General features: G+C 47.6%; 1 long non-coding RNA gene across 1 annotated transcript; it reads left to right on the top strand.

Annotated features, from left to right (window-relative positions):
• The first annotated feature begins 1093 nt into the window (after window positions 1-1093).
• On the top strand, window positions 1094-15730 carry LOC308062918. The gene is made up of 2 exons (XR_013927748.1): window positions 1094-10553; window positions 10594-15730. It is a non-coding gene; the product is annotated as an uncharacterized lncRNA (long non-coding RNA).
• The last annotated feature ends 1406 nt before the right edge of the window (window positions 15731-17136 follow it).

Raw genomic sequence — 17136 nt, 5'->3', positions numbered from 1 at the left:
CCCCACCAGGGGCTGCAGGCACCAGGCACCTACTGTGCATTTGGCTGGGAACTGTTCCCACTGCTTTCACAACCGGTCCCAGTTGGAATACCAGTTAGAGCCGTGGACAGACGTAATTTGAAATTATTCGCTGTTTTTTTTGCCATGTTTTTAAAAGCCCACGTCAGCCCCAGCTGATGGTTTTGCCTGCCCCAGGCTGTGCAGGCAGGGGGCCGGCTGGCCCTGGGCGGGGGGTACAGCAAAACTCTGCCGACAGGCCTGAGGCTGGTTTAGCCAGACAGGTTTTAAAACATCAGGCGGGAGAGGTGGCCTGAGCTGCCACCTGCGCTGGGACCCGGCTCACAAGCAAGGGGCACGTTTGCAGCTGGGGGAAGCTGGAGGCTTTCTGCAGTCACGGTGGAGCCACCCCAGCTCGATGGCCCAGCTGAACTTGCTTTCTGGAGGCTTTTGCAGATGCAACGGGCAGGTCTGGAGGAGATCAGGGCCACAATGGAGGTGTTGCGATGGGATGGGGAGGTGGTAGTTGTGTAACAGACATCAAACAGAGCAGGCAACCCACTTACAGTCCTGCTTTTGTGCCTCCTGCATCTCTACTGGCAAAATACCCCTGGGACTGTTCTTCGTGCGTGAGGTGGAATGAAATGTGTGTGCTGCTAAATATGCAGAGATGCTCCTGAGCCAGCCCCAGGGAAGGCTAGAGAGCTGCCACCCCTGTGGTGCAGGGGAACCACAGAATCATTTAGGTTGGAAAAGACCTTTGAGATCATCAAGTCCAACCATTAACCCAGGACTGCGAAGTCCACCACTAAACCATGTCCCTGAGCACTGCACCTACACGTTTTTTAAATGCCTCCAGGGATGGTGACTCCACCACCTCCCTGGGCAGCCTGTTCCAATGCTTGACCACCCTTTCAATGAAATTTTTCCTAATACCTGATCTGAACCTTCACTGGTGCAACCTGAGGGCATTTCTTCTCATCCTGTCGCTTGTTACTGGGGAGAAGGGACACCACCTGCCTACAACCCCCTTTCAGGCAGCTGTAGGAGCAATAAGTTCCCCCCGAGCCTCCTCCTCTCCAGGCTGAACACCCTGGTTCCCTCAGCTGCTCCTTATGAGACTTGTGCTCCGGACAGGGCAGGGATGATGCTGGTAGGCAGAGCAGAAGGGAGGTGGAAGCTTTTCCTCCCAGGCAAGGCTCAAAGCGACTTCTGCAATCAGAAGCGAATGAGTATTTGGGTTCCTCCAGGCTGAAACATCTGCCTTTATTGACCTTGGTCGTGCAGGAGGGGACCCGAGACCCTTGTGTCTGGCACCAGCATCCATTGTCCCACTGGTTTTCACCTGGACCACGCTCGGCAGGTGCTGGCACCCAGGGAGGGTTGGCCTCCCCCTGCAGTGCGAGGGGGCTGCGCGGGTCCCCCCAGCCGCAGCACTGCCTGCAGCAGGCTGGCATACAACATGCAACCCCGCGCTCTGCCCACGCCGCCTTCGGGCAGCCCTAACGCCGCATCCCTCACCACCGGGGTATGCGCACGTCGGCACCACCGACACCAGCTTTTCAGCTGCATCCGACCTACGTTTGACACCCTCCGGCTGCCACAGCTCCACGTTGTTTAGAGCAGCCTCGCTCCTCCAGCCTCACCGGGGTCCTGTCGGCGAGAAGGGGCTCGGTGCGCAGGACGCAGCGGGGGGAAGCAGAGGCTGCCGGCATGTCCTGGCTGACCCTCTTTGCCAGGCCACCATGATACTCTTCCATTCCCCAGAAATGAGGGACAAATTCAGAGCCAACAGATTCACCCTGCCCAATCAGGAAAAGGAAACAAGCAGTAAAACACTTGGATGAGGGACTTGTGGGGTGATGCTTTTGGAGGGGGATGGTCCCGCTGCACGAACCCAGCATGGACTGGCCTGTGCAGCTCCCCCTGCTACCTGCAGATGTGTCGGTGCTCTTCCCAAGCTTGCAGACCTATTGACGATGCTGTTCTCCAGCCAGGGAAGATCCTTTTGAGGCTATACACATATTTACTATTCATGTGAAACAAATCCCTGCACTGGCATACCTTAAGATCTTTGATTATTTATTTTTCTTTCAGTTAGTAGGATGTGCTGCTGAAATATTTATTTTTACTGTTTCCCTCGCCCTTGAACTACAAGGAAAAGGAGCTGAGTTTTACCTGCAGCAGTGTGGAGATGCTGCTGTAAACTTCTGCAGATTTTAAAGCACACAGCAATTCATCCAGCCCTAAATGCCATTACAAATCCCCATTGCTTTCAGCAGGGGAATAGCTACTTGCCTTGCATAAAAGCCACGACACTTTAGAGAAACACTAGGCAAAATTAATTTGGGGAGGAACCGAGCCCAGCAGAAGCCTTTCCAGTCAAAGTATGCGATCATTTCATTTGCAGCCACGTACTGTGCCATATGTGGCTAATGCTCAAAATAAGCATACTGGTCATCTATTTAGGGGGTTCCATTAGGTACAGTTTGAGAGATAGTATTTACCACAGGTGTTATATTTAAAAAAAAATAAGCTCCAGGGGAGGGGTGAGCTTGCTCTGGGGTATTATCTTCACCTTGTCATCCCCAGCTGGGAAATCAGCGGTGATAAGCCCCGTTGGCATGGGCTGAAGTACGCCTGTCCTGGGGTCTGCAGCGGTCTCCGGTGGAGCCCAGGGCCTCTCCTCGCCATCCCTGGCAGCCCCCCTCCCTCGGCGGGCTCCGCTTTATCAGCCCCCAGGCTGTACACCCCCACACCCACCCTGCACCCAGGGCTGGCCCTATCGGCCAGTACAGCAATGGCCAGTCCCACCCGATAAGGCTACAAATCCCAAAGAGAGACTGGGGGGGGATAACCCCTTCACTTGGGTCACCCCCCCACCCCGCTAGCTCCTTCTTCATCAAAGGGGCAGCATTTCCCCAAACACCTGCTGCTGGGCAGGTCCCCGGGCTCAGTCCCACCCAAGGAAAGCCAAGCCCCCCCGACCCTGCCGCAGGGCTCCATGCTCCCCAAAGGCCAGCTCACGGGTGAGCGCACACGGAGGGGGGGAAAAAGAGAGAGAAAGAAGACCTGGCAGGGTACAGCTGTAAATTTCTGTGCTTGGTTCCCTGTGTGACAACAGAAGATAAGCAGCCCCCACTTGCTCCGCCAGGCAGCTTTCTGGGAGCAGGGACTCTCCCAGCGTCCCAGTGTTTGTGTAACTCCCAGTGGAGCGGGGCCACGATCTCCGTCGGGGTGCCTCTGCATCATTAGAATAATAAAACAATACAGGAACAAGAGTTTCTCTCTTCCTCCTGGTGACAATTACTGTTGCGCGTTCCCCCCGCGGCCTTAGCCGAGGTTTTTTAGCTAAGCCGGCGAGTACAGCTCGAGCTGGGCTGAGTCTAATTCTGTTAGAGACTAATTCAGCCTGATAACAGCGCCTGGGACAAAGCCTGCCCTGGCAGCGTAATTAAAGCAGTACAAATTGTTTCTAAAACCTCATGCTGGCAGAATTTTTACAATTAATGACCAGTTGTCACTGTTGGGGCTTGTCGGGGAGGAATCACTCTCATCTTACGCACCCGATCTGGGTCACCAGCCTATCCATCGCCTGGTTGAGGATGGGAAAGCGAGCGGGCGGCAAGGCACTGCCCCAATAAGCTGTTAATGACACCGTGCTCATCACCACAGATGACAAACATTGCGCTCTTGTTTCTCAGCAGAGGTTTTGCCAGCTCGCTTTGACTTCCTAGGCTGTGATTAAACACAGCCAGAAAAATAGGGTGCCTACCTGGCCTAGTTTTTTTTTTTCGTTTTCCCCCTCCTCATGCATTTTTCATCGAAAAAATCTGCACAGTGAAAGGAGCATCTATATGAGCACACAGAAGACTTGAGGAATGTAGGACAATGTTAAGTTATTTTAATAATGCAGCTTATGAAAGACAAAAAAATAATATGGTTACGTGATCTCTTAAAAAAGCACCACTTGCTCTGGAGCCTCAAATAAGATGACAGTATACATACACACACGCACACATATATACATATACATCCCAAACTACTTTGTGTGCTAAAGAAGAAAGGACGGTAAACTTTTTCTGTTTTAAAAAGCAATGTCACCATTGCGGTATCAATCAAATGCTAGGTAATTCAAAAAATATGCTGACATGCTCTGTCCTTTCCTTGCCCTGCTCTGCCTACATTTTTTAGCACATACAGTGCATCCACTTGAAAGCGCGGTGGATCCTTGCACACAGCAGGATTTTGCAGTCTCCTGCGGGACCTACCATGTTACAATAGTGTTCAAAGCTTTATAAGCTTCATTTAGTTTCAGCAAGCCTGTTGGAGCATTGTCTGTGCTTAAAGAGGCATTTAAAACTAAAGCGAAGCTTTGAAAGCTTCAGAGACAATGACGCTGGACTCCCTAAACCCATGAGTTCACTGCACAGTTTGAAGTGATGGCATCATGTAGAAAACATGACACGCTGCTCTGAGAGCCCCGCGGTACCTAGGCAGGAAAGAGGGGGGAGCAGAAAATCTGGGGTGCGCCTTGAGTTCCTGTCACTGAAGGACGTGCCTGTACTAAAGCATCCTAAATTTTTTCCTGCCCTTGAGATTTGTACCCGTGCATATTTACTCTCTTGCTCTGGAATGATTTCTAAGCCATTGCTATGTGCATTTCTAAGCTATTATGAATAAAAGAAAGCAACGCCCGGAGCGCACCCAATAAAAACAAGTGGCGATATAGCAGCCGTACCATGAGGAGATGTCCGGCTTCTGCCACTCCTCCGTCTTGCAGCGCTGTGCTGCTGCAAGCGGTTTGCACATCCCTGGGCTGAGCAAAAGGCAGCATTTAACACAGAAATATGCTGTCTACGAGCTGAGGGAAACAGCTGCAAACCAGGCATCAGTAAAGCCGTGCTTTCCCGAAGGGCTCTCATTTTTCAATGTGCAACCCCGCCTGTCACCATTCCTAGGCAAGGGCATGCCTTTTTTATAACCACAGTGATAAACTGCACCAATAACATCTGAAGGCGAGAGAACATCCCTCGAGTCCCAGAAACAAGTGTCTACCCTACCCGTGCCACTTCCCTTGGGCTGTGGGGCTCACTCACCTCCTCGGGCCCCCGCTCCCACCTCGCAGGACTTCCCCAGCGAAAACCCCAGCGCTCAACCACAGGCAGCAGCCTCTCAGCCACCTCGGCCACCAGCAAGAATGATGAGGAGAGAGGGAGCCCCACAAAAATAGGAATGATCCATGTAAAATAGCACCTTAGGGATCAAAGCTATGTGGTGCCCACGGTCATCGGATGCCCACGGAAAGGACGGTTTGTAGCAAACAGGTGCAATAAACGCTGGCTTTGTGAAAAGCCACTGGGCCTGAGTGGGTTTAGAAGCAAACCAGTAAAATAGGATTTCACAGCCTGTCAATAAAAGCGGGGTGCACTCTGGTGCTGAGGTGGCGCTTGGAGAGCCGTGTTGTGTCCTGTGGGCTGCATCGCGTTCATAAGACCATGGTATTTCATTGGGGTGCAGCTGCAGGCAAAGCTCGATGGAGCGGAAAAGGAGATGGTGTGAGCCATGCCAGAGTTACCCTGTGGTTTAATTTTCAATTCCAATAGCTGTAGAAGGTTTTAATAGGGGTAAAATGTAGTTTTACTTAACCTCAGTCCAGTGGAGCTGTTTTTCACTGCAACTGAAGATAAGGAAAATAAACCAGTTGGAGGCAGATAATGGGTACGGGAAATTTTAGCCCCAAGTGTTTAAGCCTGGTAAAGGTGTAAGGCAACCAGAATCAGTTTAGTATTGCAGTATGTCAGAAAAAAGCTTAGCCATTAAGGATGCAGCAGTTCCATGTGCATGTAGATGCATTTGAGGGAGGAAGATGCACTGATAACATTGAAAAAACACACCACAAAAGTAAGAAAGATTTCAACTACATCTAAATTGGAAATGCTAGTGTTAGCAGCTTGCTTAAGCACAGTAAAATACTGTTGTAACAATTTTCGAAGTCCTGAAGTGCTACTATAACAAAAATAAATATGCCAATAAAATACTAGAGAACAGCAATGCCAAACTCCCGGAGAAGTGAATGACCGATTTGCCCCAGCCATGCTTCAGGCTTGGCTCCAAAGCTGGCTTTGCAGTCTGCGATCCGATGTTAATGGGGCACAGATGTTCTCCTGTAAGGAAAAAAAAAAATAAAAATTCAACATGTTTGCTTCTTTTGTGGTACAGGCCAGAGGGTGGTTAGGGGAGTGATTGGGAAACCTGCAAGTCGCAGTTACTTGATCAAATAACCCATTTGAGAAAAACCTTTTGCCATGCAAAATTATCACCACCACCACCCTTTTTGACAGCAAGTAAGAGTTTCACTTCCATCCAAAACTGAAGGGGAATTTAGGTAACCTAGAAAACCAACGTGATGCACCGTTTGTGAAGCACCAGGGATTTTTCACGCTGCAGCCTCAGTGCCATCTATTTCCTTACAGTCTCAGCGGATGCGGGGTGCTGCCCGCTGCTGCTCAGCTTGGGGCCGGGGCATAGCCACCGTGGGGGTCTGCAGTGGGGCAGGGCTGCTGCTTGCTGGGCCAGGGCTGGGGGGTGGGCATCGCCGCTGGGCACAGCCGGTCTTCTGGGCTCGCCTATCGTCAGCCAAGCAGTGCAGCCACAGCCACCGGTTTGTCACCCAGTGCCCTTTCCCAGCACCTGGGCTCCTTCTCTAAATGGAGGAGCCAATCCTTCCGGGAAAAGAAAAGCCAGGATATTATGAAGGAGAAAATAAATCTGTCCCAGAGCACAAGGACCACCATTCCAAAGGTGCCCTGACCACCCCAAAGCGCTGGCATTTGATGTTGCTGATGTCGGGGCTGGTTGTAATGGGGGATGAGGAGGGGCACTGCCTTGCGCCCCGGCTGCGCACGGAGCAGGGGGTGGGTGGCAGGCCAAGGCAGAGCAGTACAGCTCGCCTGAGATGGCAATAGGAAGGACGAGACCCCATCCCAGCCCACAGCATCAACAACAGTCCTTTCTGGGTGGCGGTATCACGCGGAGCAGCACCATCCCAGGCAGGAGGTACCTCGTGACAGTCCTGCCCATACCGGGAACTGAAGCCCTCTCCAGGGCCCCCCTTCCACAACCACTGAAGTCAAGTGTCACGTGTGAATACGGGGCAGTATTCTGCACACCTTCCAGGGGTGGCAGGCATGGGTGCCCAGCTGCCAACAAGCATTCCCCGCAGAGCACAAAACATATGCAACGCCCTACAGCCCCGCGGCAGCACAGCCAGCTCAGTTGAGGAAAGGGGGGGGGCAACACCTTGCCCGGGGCCAGAAGCCACATCACCTCCTTGCTTGAAACGGTTTGATTTCCGGAGCAGTCCCTGCAGAAAGCCTTGCCGTGTGGCAGGGGAAAAGCAGAAAGAGCAACTTTTTTTCTCTTATTCCTGTAGTCAGGGATCAGCCTAGATACTTACACGACTTTCTCATCTGCTTTTAAACGCTACTGGAAAAGCACTGCAGAAAAAATCAGATGATTTGGACATTTTGAAGATCTTTTTTATTATTATTATTATTTTGCAGAAAGCAATTTTAGGCTCGTTCATTTCTTTCCACAGAACATCTGCAATTCCCTGTAACTGTAATTGCTGTCATTGTGTTCTGAAAATGACACTGGCATTTGTACAGCCTCCTTCCAAACAACTGCAGGTACTTTCAGTTCCTTAGGGAACTGCATTTTTGATGCGCAGGGTGCTCCCTCACAGCACCTCTGCCCTTTCCCCGGGGATGCACATGCACATCCCGGGGGCTGTGGCACTTACCGGCTGTTCCCAGGGGCACGGCACTCGCAGCTGGGCAGCACAGGCTGGATGAGGAGCCGTGTGGATCCCATAGCCCGGGGAGCTGGGTGCCTGATCCTCTGCGTGCCGTGCCGAAAATGTGCTCTGCCAGGTGCCTGGAGGCCACGCAGGGTCGCTTCTCCAAACCTACCGCATGTGCTGGGTGCTGCTCAAACGAAATGCAACTGCGGTGTGGCTTTGAAGGGCTTGATAAAGCATTAAATAAGTAGACCTCTGAAAACAAGGCATCCGTTCTAGGAAATACATTTTGGTTCCTCTAATGAATTACGTGTTTACATCCAAAACCTGTTTAGTTTGCAGCAAGACATCAGAAGATGGCCAACATGCAATGTTTCCTTAGATTCTGCCAAAACAAGGCATCTGGCAGCTGGGTAAATGCAGAAGGACCAAAACTTTAAGATCTTAAAGACCATCATACAAATAGAAACACAACCTATTATTTGTAACCTATGTAAAACTGTTAGCTTTTCCACATTCAACGCTCCGACTTTGCTCACAGCTTTCTGAAGCGTTACTCCTTGTGCTGCTGACTACACACTTGCACCTACATGTTTTCTTATTTTTTGGCTCAGTGGAGCAAGCAGGCAGCTTTTCCCTCATTCCTGAGGGAGATCAGGTTACAGCAAATGTTGTTCTCCCTTATATACTTTACCCAGTGGCACATGAAAAATGCATATTTTCCATTCGATTTTTCTCCTTGCCAGGTCTGGGTTTAATGCCACTTCTCGTCTCCCACTCGCTAGGTACCACTAACAAGCTACTTACTCCCAGGTGTAAAAAGGCAAGGATCACCACATGCCCTGTTTAACCCCGGTTGTGGATACAGTCACAGAAGAGTCAGTTCATTTTTAACTGAGGAAATATATAGTATATCCCTGCAGCTAAACAACTATTTTGGAGTGGTTTTTTTGAGGAAGTTGGCAAAAGATGGGTGTAGGGCGGCTGCCTAGTAATGGTCAGCCTCCTGCAGCAGCCTGAGTCCCTGCCGCGCCGATGGGTGCCACGTGTGCCCGTGGCAGGTCCCAGAGGGGCTTCAGCGCCTGCGGTGGGTACCGCACCTGCCCCGCACACGCCGCCACGGGGGCCACCTGCTGCAGAACCTCTGGGGACGTTCAGGGCCCCCCATCGCTCTCAGGTTTGTTCCAACTTTGAGATCTGATCGGTTACTGAAATTGAGCAGCAAGTTCAATGGAAAAGTAGCCAGAACTATGGTGGGGGCTCGTTAGAGCTGCGCGCTGATGTCTGCGGGGCGGTGAATAGCCACCTGCCTTGCCCTCACCACCACTGCCGTGGCTCAGTCTGGCAGTTTCTTCTAAGTGCTGGAGGAAAAGAGGTCAGGATAAAACACCATGGGGTAGGTTGGACCCCTCACAGGCATCACCTGCCCCAGCAGCCGGCTCCGTCCCCCATTCAGCTGCCCAAAGCCCAGTATCAGACCTGAGGAGAAGCCCAAATGCCACAAGGCCAACACAAGACCGTCCTCCTGCTCTCCATGCTACAGAGGGGTGGTTCATCACCCCAGCCCTCGGGCCGAGACACTGCAGTCGCACCTTCATGCACTTGGGGTGACCCTGGCACCTTGTTCTTGGTCTCCAGACTCTTCAGGCGAGTCTTGCATGTATGTTCACATTCATCAGTACGATAAAAAAAACCCCACAACTTACCCATTAACGCTTTTTTTCTTGTTTACAATTAGGTTAAGCACTTTGAATCATTAAGTAGAACTGATGTAAAATACGCTTTTACGAATGCTCTAGAAACTGTTCACATAGGAGTCTCAAAAGACAATTTAATCACTATCATGATTCTTTGAAACACCAAGAGGGGGGATATAATTGCTTTTCCTAGAACAAAAAAGGGTGAAAGTTTCAGCCTGAAAATACATGGTGATTTGGTAATTGTCGTATGTGAAGAGCATGAACTAGAGGACTAGACAGACAGAGAAAGGATGGTAAACCACACAGATGTAAAAGCATGTTACTGCTCAAGCTAGAAATACTGTGTAAAGGAATTATATTGTCTGTTGGCATAATATTTTCTTTTCTCTTAATCAAGCATATAAAGTAGATCACTACTCAGTGCAAACTTCTGAATTGGTACCCCACTATTTAGATTTATCTGTGGCCATACAATTATGGATGATCAAAACCAATTAAATGCATCATTAAGTAGTCATCTTGCCAACAGAAAATACATGAAAATGAAAAGTAAAAAATGTCATAGGAGAAAATATTCTAGAATTATATTTATATTTTAATATGATGTACAATAGCAAGGAGGACAGGCTGAAATTTCTAAAAGATCAGTTATTTGTGCAAGTAACCAGAACCCTGTATTCCACAGGATTCATGATCCTAGCAAACCTTTGCAAGCGTTTGCACGGACATACCATAACTCTTAACCTACGAAGGGACACACCTAGGTTTTATGCCAACTCATGCATCTTCAGCAAGTGAGCCAGGCTATCTTTTCTTGCTTTATACAAATTTAAGCATTTCAATTCCATCCATTTGGGAAAAATTCAGAAGACTTTTTATTCTATTTAGCATGACCAGCATGTGAAAAGAAAACAGGATGTCTGATGCAACTTCCTCATGGAAGAAGAGTGCAAACTCACCTCTAACTTTCCTGGGAAGCTCTCCCATTCCAAACAAGAAAACAAGGGGGAAAAGCATAATGGACTAAACATGAAACTTTGTTTGTTTCAATTTCTGTTTTAAGGAGTTGAACGTAACGCATCCACCCTTCAAAAGCACTGAAGGAGTTGAACATAATGCATCCATCCTTCAAAAGCACTGAAAGCTGATGAGAACTGAGTCTCAAACTGACAGGACATGAGACTTCTGTCTATTCCAAAACCAGTTATTCAGAAAAAAAAAAATATTTAAAAAAATCTGCTTTACTGCTGGTTTCTGTGAGAACCAAGATTCTGTCTGAGGTATTTTGGGCTCTGAAGACAGCAGTAAGCAAAATGACTTCCATCTAGTTTGCATATTCCTGCTGTATCCAGAACCAGGCTCCATTGCCCCTGCAGTAAAGGATGATTTACAATCCTGCTGTCTTTGACAACAGAAAGATGAAGTGGAAAAAAGCCTCACAAAATCTCCCTTGCTTACTTGAATTTATCTAGCCACCCTAGGGAAGAAACTTAAGACTAACTCAGGCAGATTTTTAGGCTCCCAGTGATTTCAGTAGAACTTGGTCTCCTAAAAGGCTCTGAAGAGACACAGCTTCACAAGTGCCTTGCACGGCGTTTAGCAGAGCCGTACTCTGAACCTCTGGGAATGTTGAGGCAGATGCTGGAAAACATTCAATAACCTGCTGAGGGGCCAGGAGCAAAAGAGAGTGTATTGTGCTTAAAGCATGCCAGCAAAGGTTCAGTTGCAGAAATTGCACCGTAGAGCAAGGTCTTTTCCTTAGTTCACAGGTAAAAGTAAAAAAATAATTCATTCAAGGAAAAAAATGTAGCGATAGTGTTTATGATGCTCATGAAAAGATCTGCTCGGGCTGGTCCCTTCCAGAGGCTAGGCTGCGATACAACCACGCTTTAAGTTGTGTTTGACAGAATCACATTTTTCAACAAAACCTCTTTAGTCTGGAAACCTTCTGATGCTGCGGAGAGTGCTACTTTTCTCCACAGCGGGCTAAAGCTGCACGTCGCGTCTCATTTTGACACCAGACAGCTGTTTCTGCAGCGAGACGTTACAAAACACACAGTGTTTGAGGCTTGCTCGCAGAGATCCTCTGCGTGACTAATCGAGGAAAATCAGAAGTTTTCCTCGAGAGAAGCTCGGCAGCGTACAGCAGATCACCGGGCTCTGCCCTGGCATCAAGTGCTCAGGCTGCAACGTGTCCTGGGGCTGCGATGGAAGGAGACAGTAGCAAGGAGGGGAAGGCCAGAGGCACAATATCCTGCACCATCTTGCACAACGCTGCCTCCCAGACCCGCCGCAGAGTGCTCCAGCACATTCTGTTCTGATAAAAACCGGGGGTGATTCCGAAAGCTTTAGCCAAAAGGTAAGACAGAAGCCACACACCAAGGAATTCTGCAGCATAAACCTCCCAGATTTTTATCCCTTTAGCGGAAGGTACCAATTTCAACTCAGAAGGCAGAAAGGAGTGGAAGAGGGAGACTGGGGGGTGGTGACACCCAGGGGACACTTGGGGGAGGTGAATGGAGACAAGAGTCCTGATTGCCTAGAGGTGAATAAGGTTCAAGTAAAAAGGAAATTTTACTAGGCTGAGCAGATGATTCCTAAAAAGGAAATAATTTTCCCCTTTTCATCAACAAAAAGATTGTTCCAGTGAGTTACCATGGAAACCGATTTTGAGAACAACAAGGAAGCATTTATGGTACAGAGCTTATTTTAAACGATGGTGAACCAGCAGCACCTCATTGCCCAGTTAACCTGATCAGATGGCCCAAAGAAAATAACACATTTTAAAGTGCTAGGGACAGCAATGCTAAACGGAGCTGTCACAGCTCCGTATCACGGTGCCTTTACAACCTTCAAAGCTGTGGACAGGGGACTCGAAAGGAAAGTTTCTCCCAGGACGCAGCTTTAGCAGCCCATTTAGGCTGACGGGCACCGCAGCTCTTGGCAAGAGAAAGGCAGAGACCGGTGAGCACCTTTCCTCGAGTTCATTCAATTAGCCTATTGTTTTCTTTTGTGCCATTCGGTTTTGCTATGAAGGAGGGTTTTTTTCCCCCCAGTAGAATAAAAATTCACAGTTGTCAAACGCAAGGGCACACGCGACTGACCGAAGCGAGGAGGGCAGCACTCCTGCTCGCCCTAGTGCCTTTACACTCACAGAAACCGCTTTGTCCCGCAGCTGCTGCACAGACACGGAAAGTGAGAAATGCCTGCTGCCCCAGGGGCTGCCACGGTGCACAACCTGGTGGCAAATATTTCCCTCACCAGGTGTGGGGAAGCTGCTGAAAAAAAGCAACTAACCTTACCTGTACAAGCCAGCACACACCGAGAGAAGCACACAGTCCGAAACTGCCCGTCTGTGATTTACTCCAGCTGAAACAGAAACAGGTCGCCCCTTCACACGGAGCATGGAGGGGGTTTCCCATTATCCCAGCCCTTGGATCGTGAAAAGCCAGGAAGAGCTATGACCTTTCAGAAGGGCCCACCACCTTGCCAGCCTGCTCGTTACAGCGAGGGGGTTAATTTCTGTCTAGGAGCTGAAGCGCTAAGGACGGAGGAGGAGATACTACCTCTCTGTTCTCAGTGAGAGCTGCCCCTCTGCAGCAGGGAACAAAAAGCCGCTATCGTAACGGTTATTGCAAGCGTGAAGGCACTGGCACCTAAAATTTTCAGTCCCATCAAATGGAAACACAAGCAAACAAAAGCTACTCATACACATTGCCCCAAGGTTTCCCATCTTGGGAACAGCCGTGTGAGGCTGCGAGCGATAATAACTCATCCTCTGTGAAGAGAAAGTCTGGTTTACATTGATCTGGGATGCAAGCACAAGGCAGAGATAAGGAAAGACATTTCTAGGGCCTCTTGCAACACGTAAAATCAAAATGCGGACTTCAGAGTAGAAGTCATGAGGTTTTTTTCCTTCCCCTCATCTTCAGTCTTTGCTCTGTTTTCTATTTACTTTTTATTATTATTGCTTCTCCTAGAACTTCAAAGGCTGAGGGACGGGAGGCTGGACACGTGCATTATCTGTATTTCAGGCTTCAAAGAGAAAGAATATGCGGACATGAGCTCTAAAATAAAGGGAATAACGTTCTACTTGCACTGCCACAAACTTTTTCACGCAAGGCTATCTAGAGCTTTTCAGCTTTCCATACAGATACAAGGCTGTTCTTGGCACACAACCAACCAAGGAGCAGTATCTCTGCTCACAGCCACCCGCGGCTCGGGAAGGAGAACCTCGCAGCCCAAACCCACGGCTTGGGAAGGAGAACCTCGCAGCCCAAACCCCTGGGGCCAGCCTGTAACAGCTAAAAACCAAGATAAGATGACACCTGTCAGGTGGAGCAAAGACAAGAGGCAAACCCTGGGCTTTCACAGGATGCGAGCACAGAAGTGGATGAGAAAATAAATGAACTTCAGCAGATATGATTTTTTTATAACATACTCTGAAATCGAGCAAGCTGTAAAGCAGTTACTGCAGAAATGTTTCAAGCAGCCCAATGCCGCTCAGCGTTCTTCCTCCGTCATTGGGTACACGGGGTGGCAGAGCCACTGCATTAGCATCGGTGTGGTGCATGAAGCTAAAGCCTCTGAAAGGCGTTAGCTTGAGAAAAGTAGATCACTTGACATCAAAGGGTTTCTTTCAGCACACATGCAAGCTTGGTCCTCTGAATTTTTTTATTTAATTGTAAATGATTGCTTACACTACTGTGTACTAGTTTCTGATGCAAAAGCACTTGCACTAGGGTACAATTATTCACCACCCACTTGCCAAGATAATATTTTATTAGGTTTAATATGGCAAAAATAAGGTCTAGAAGAGCTGCTGTCAAATGTAGATCTAAGCTTAGATCTTGCTAGTGCTTTTTCAGCAGCAAACCCTCCTCCCTCTGGCCCTAATTCAGATGGACACATAGTAACCAATAATAGTAACTGTAAAAAAAGCAAAAAACTTTACAAAAGCTTACTGTCACTTTTTTTGTATCTGCTCCCTACCAAAAGCTGGATGATGCAGCAGGGGGGTAGGTATAGGAAATATACCTTGCATAGCAAGTCAGGAATCAATGCTTTTTTGTTTATGATTTTCTAAATCAGGAAGTTGGTCCCAAACAGGTCAGACAATGCCCATTCTGTTGGCTCAAGACCGATGAGGCAAAAGCCTAAGAAGAACCAAAAAAATTGAAATTAAATTCCCCTTTTTCATTTCTCAAGTTCCCATCAAGTTTACAGGCAAATTTGCATATCAGTAAAGGGCACCTGACAGAAAACTCTCTCCATTTCAGTAATTAGCATAAGCATTGACGAAAGAGTAAGAGTGAAAGTATGCAACCCCAAGATGCAGGTTTTGTATCATGCCTACTCTAAAGAGTGAAGACCTCTGTCCTACTCGGTTTTCCCAGATTTGTACAATCTTCTAACACCTTAGACAATTAATAAGGAAAGGGCTCCTAGACTTTTTTATTTGGTACAGAAAAAGACAGCTTCAAAGATACAATAGCCAATTTTGAACAAAACGTTTTAAATTGAAGTTTTGGTTTTTAATTATTTTAACTATTTTCATTTTTACCACCTCCAATCTAAGGACGAACAGTAAACCAGAACTTTTATAACACCTTTACTTGAAAGGACCAGAAAAAGTTGATGGACTCCAAAGATGGATTTAAAGCTGGTTTGTTCAAAATACCTGTTAAAAAAAAAAAAAATTTGCTCACTCACTGAACCTTTGATGGTAGTTACACCAAAACCAGAACATATCATCCAGGTGTTTTTCCTTTTTTCTTTAATAGCCGAGGATACTAATGATGAATATTGAAATCAGTGCATAGTGGAAACAAAAAAATAAAGCTTCTTGCCTTTCACCAGATGATACTGAAACTATTATTTTCGAGCTCTTAAAATCATAGAAGTGCTGGAGCGTGTTCAAAGGGCAGCAAAGGTGGTGGGGGGTCTGGAGCACAAGTCCTGGCAGAGGCGGCTGAGGGAACCGGGGTGTTCAGCCTGGAGAGGAGGAGGCTCGGGGGGAACTTATTGCTCCTACAGCTGCCTGAGAGGGGGTTGTAGGCAGGTGGGGGCCAGTCTCTTCTCCCAGATCACAAGCGACGGGACAAGAGGAAAGGCTTCACATTGCACCAGGGGAGGTTCAGATTGGCTATTTCTTATACACCTTTCTCAAACATATACAGTATTAATGACCTTGGAACAACAAACAGGTCTGCTACAGAGCGTTGACTTTTTTTTTTTTTTTTTTTTTTTTTTTAAAAATCACTGATCTTGGGAATTGCCTGACTTTTAAAACAGTGAAAAGCATATTGCCTGGAATATATTTGAGGAGGACAGAAAGCCCACAGAGGAATCTAGTTTACTGTGATGATTAACTGATGTCCATGCAAAAAATCAATCAAATAGCATTTCTGCCACTGGGAGTATGTCTTTGACCAAGTACGGCATAACAGGGAGAAAAAAATTAATCTACTAGCCACTCAATTTTTCTGAGCAACTGAAAATAAAATATGAAGATCTGACTTTTATCTTCCTTCAAAAGTCCTCCAGAATGCTAGAGGCAGCCAGAGGTATTATTTGGCATGGATAGTAATGGTAATTCAAGAACACATGATGTTACCGATTTCTTTCCTCTCCTCCTCTTTTTGTCCTCAACAGAAAGGAGGGGGGGGGGGGGGGGGGGGGAAATATCATTTTTCCCACTGTGGACTGCAGAAATGAGAAAAAAAAAGTTTTTGCACCTCAGCATATAAATGTGATCTCCAGAATGCCACTAAGGCACAGCCTGAAGGCAGGTGACAGGACCAAAGGTGGCCAGGGAAAGAGGTGGATCCCTGTAAGACCGGCAGTAATTCTGGCCTTTTTCACTTTAAACACAACTTCTTCCTCCGCTGGCTTTCTCTAGGAGCCCTAACTTTTAACAGCTTTCCCTTTTGAGCTTCAGCAGCAGCACAATTGAAGTTCATCACCTCACCTGAAGACAGGTGCCCTCAGACCGTTATAGGATTTAGAGCTGGTTGCCAATAGACCAGTAACATTTTTTGAAACAAAAGGATGGACTATTTTTTTTAAATGAAGTCTTTCAAGTGGAATGGTTCTTAGTTTCTCAGAATAACTTGGGTTTTCATCAAATAACTGGAAACAAAAAATTGCCCTGCAAGTTCTGCTTGAAAGCTGTTCTTTATAAATACTTCACCAGGATTCTTTTTTGCAAAAGGAATTTTTTTCTGACTAGGTTAGGTGAAATAATGACTGGATGACAAATTGTCCATAGTATAAAACCTGTTCATTCATTTGTCAGGCATTATAAGGCTTCTGAATTGACCCTGAACAGTTCAGTGGTGCTTGTGGTGGTGTTCACAGATGTTTTTGCCCTCTAGTCTTCTTGACATAAAACCTTCTGCACATACAGTTTAAAAAGGTAAGTGTAACATATAGATGTTTGCCTTCCTATATGCCTGTGCACTGGAAGGTGCGTGTGCTGGTAGGTGTGTCAGCAAGAGGAGTACGACAAGACAACCATCTGTACTGTGCAGGGTGTTGCTTGTTCAGCCTACACAGCTTCTGTAAGCAGATCTGCAAGGGAAATGGCAGTGGAGGAGTGGAAGAGAAAATGCAGAAGGGATAAGGAGAAAGGGACAC

This window comes from Falco punctatus (genome assembly GCF_963210335.1).
Source record: "Falco punctatus genome assembly, chromosome: 1".
Taxonomy (NCBI): domain Eukaryota; kingdom Metazoa; phylum Chordata; class Aves; order Falconiformes; family Falconidae; genus Falco; species Falco punctatus.
This window is presented reverse-complemented; position numbering and strand designations above follow the sequence as displayed.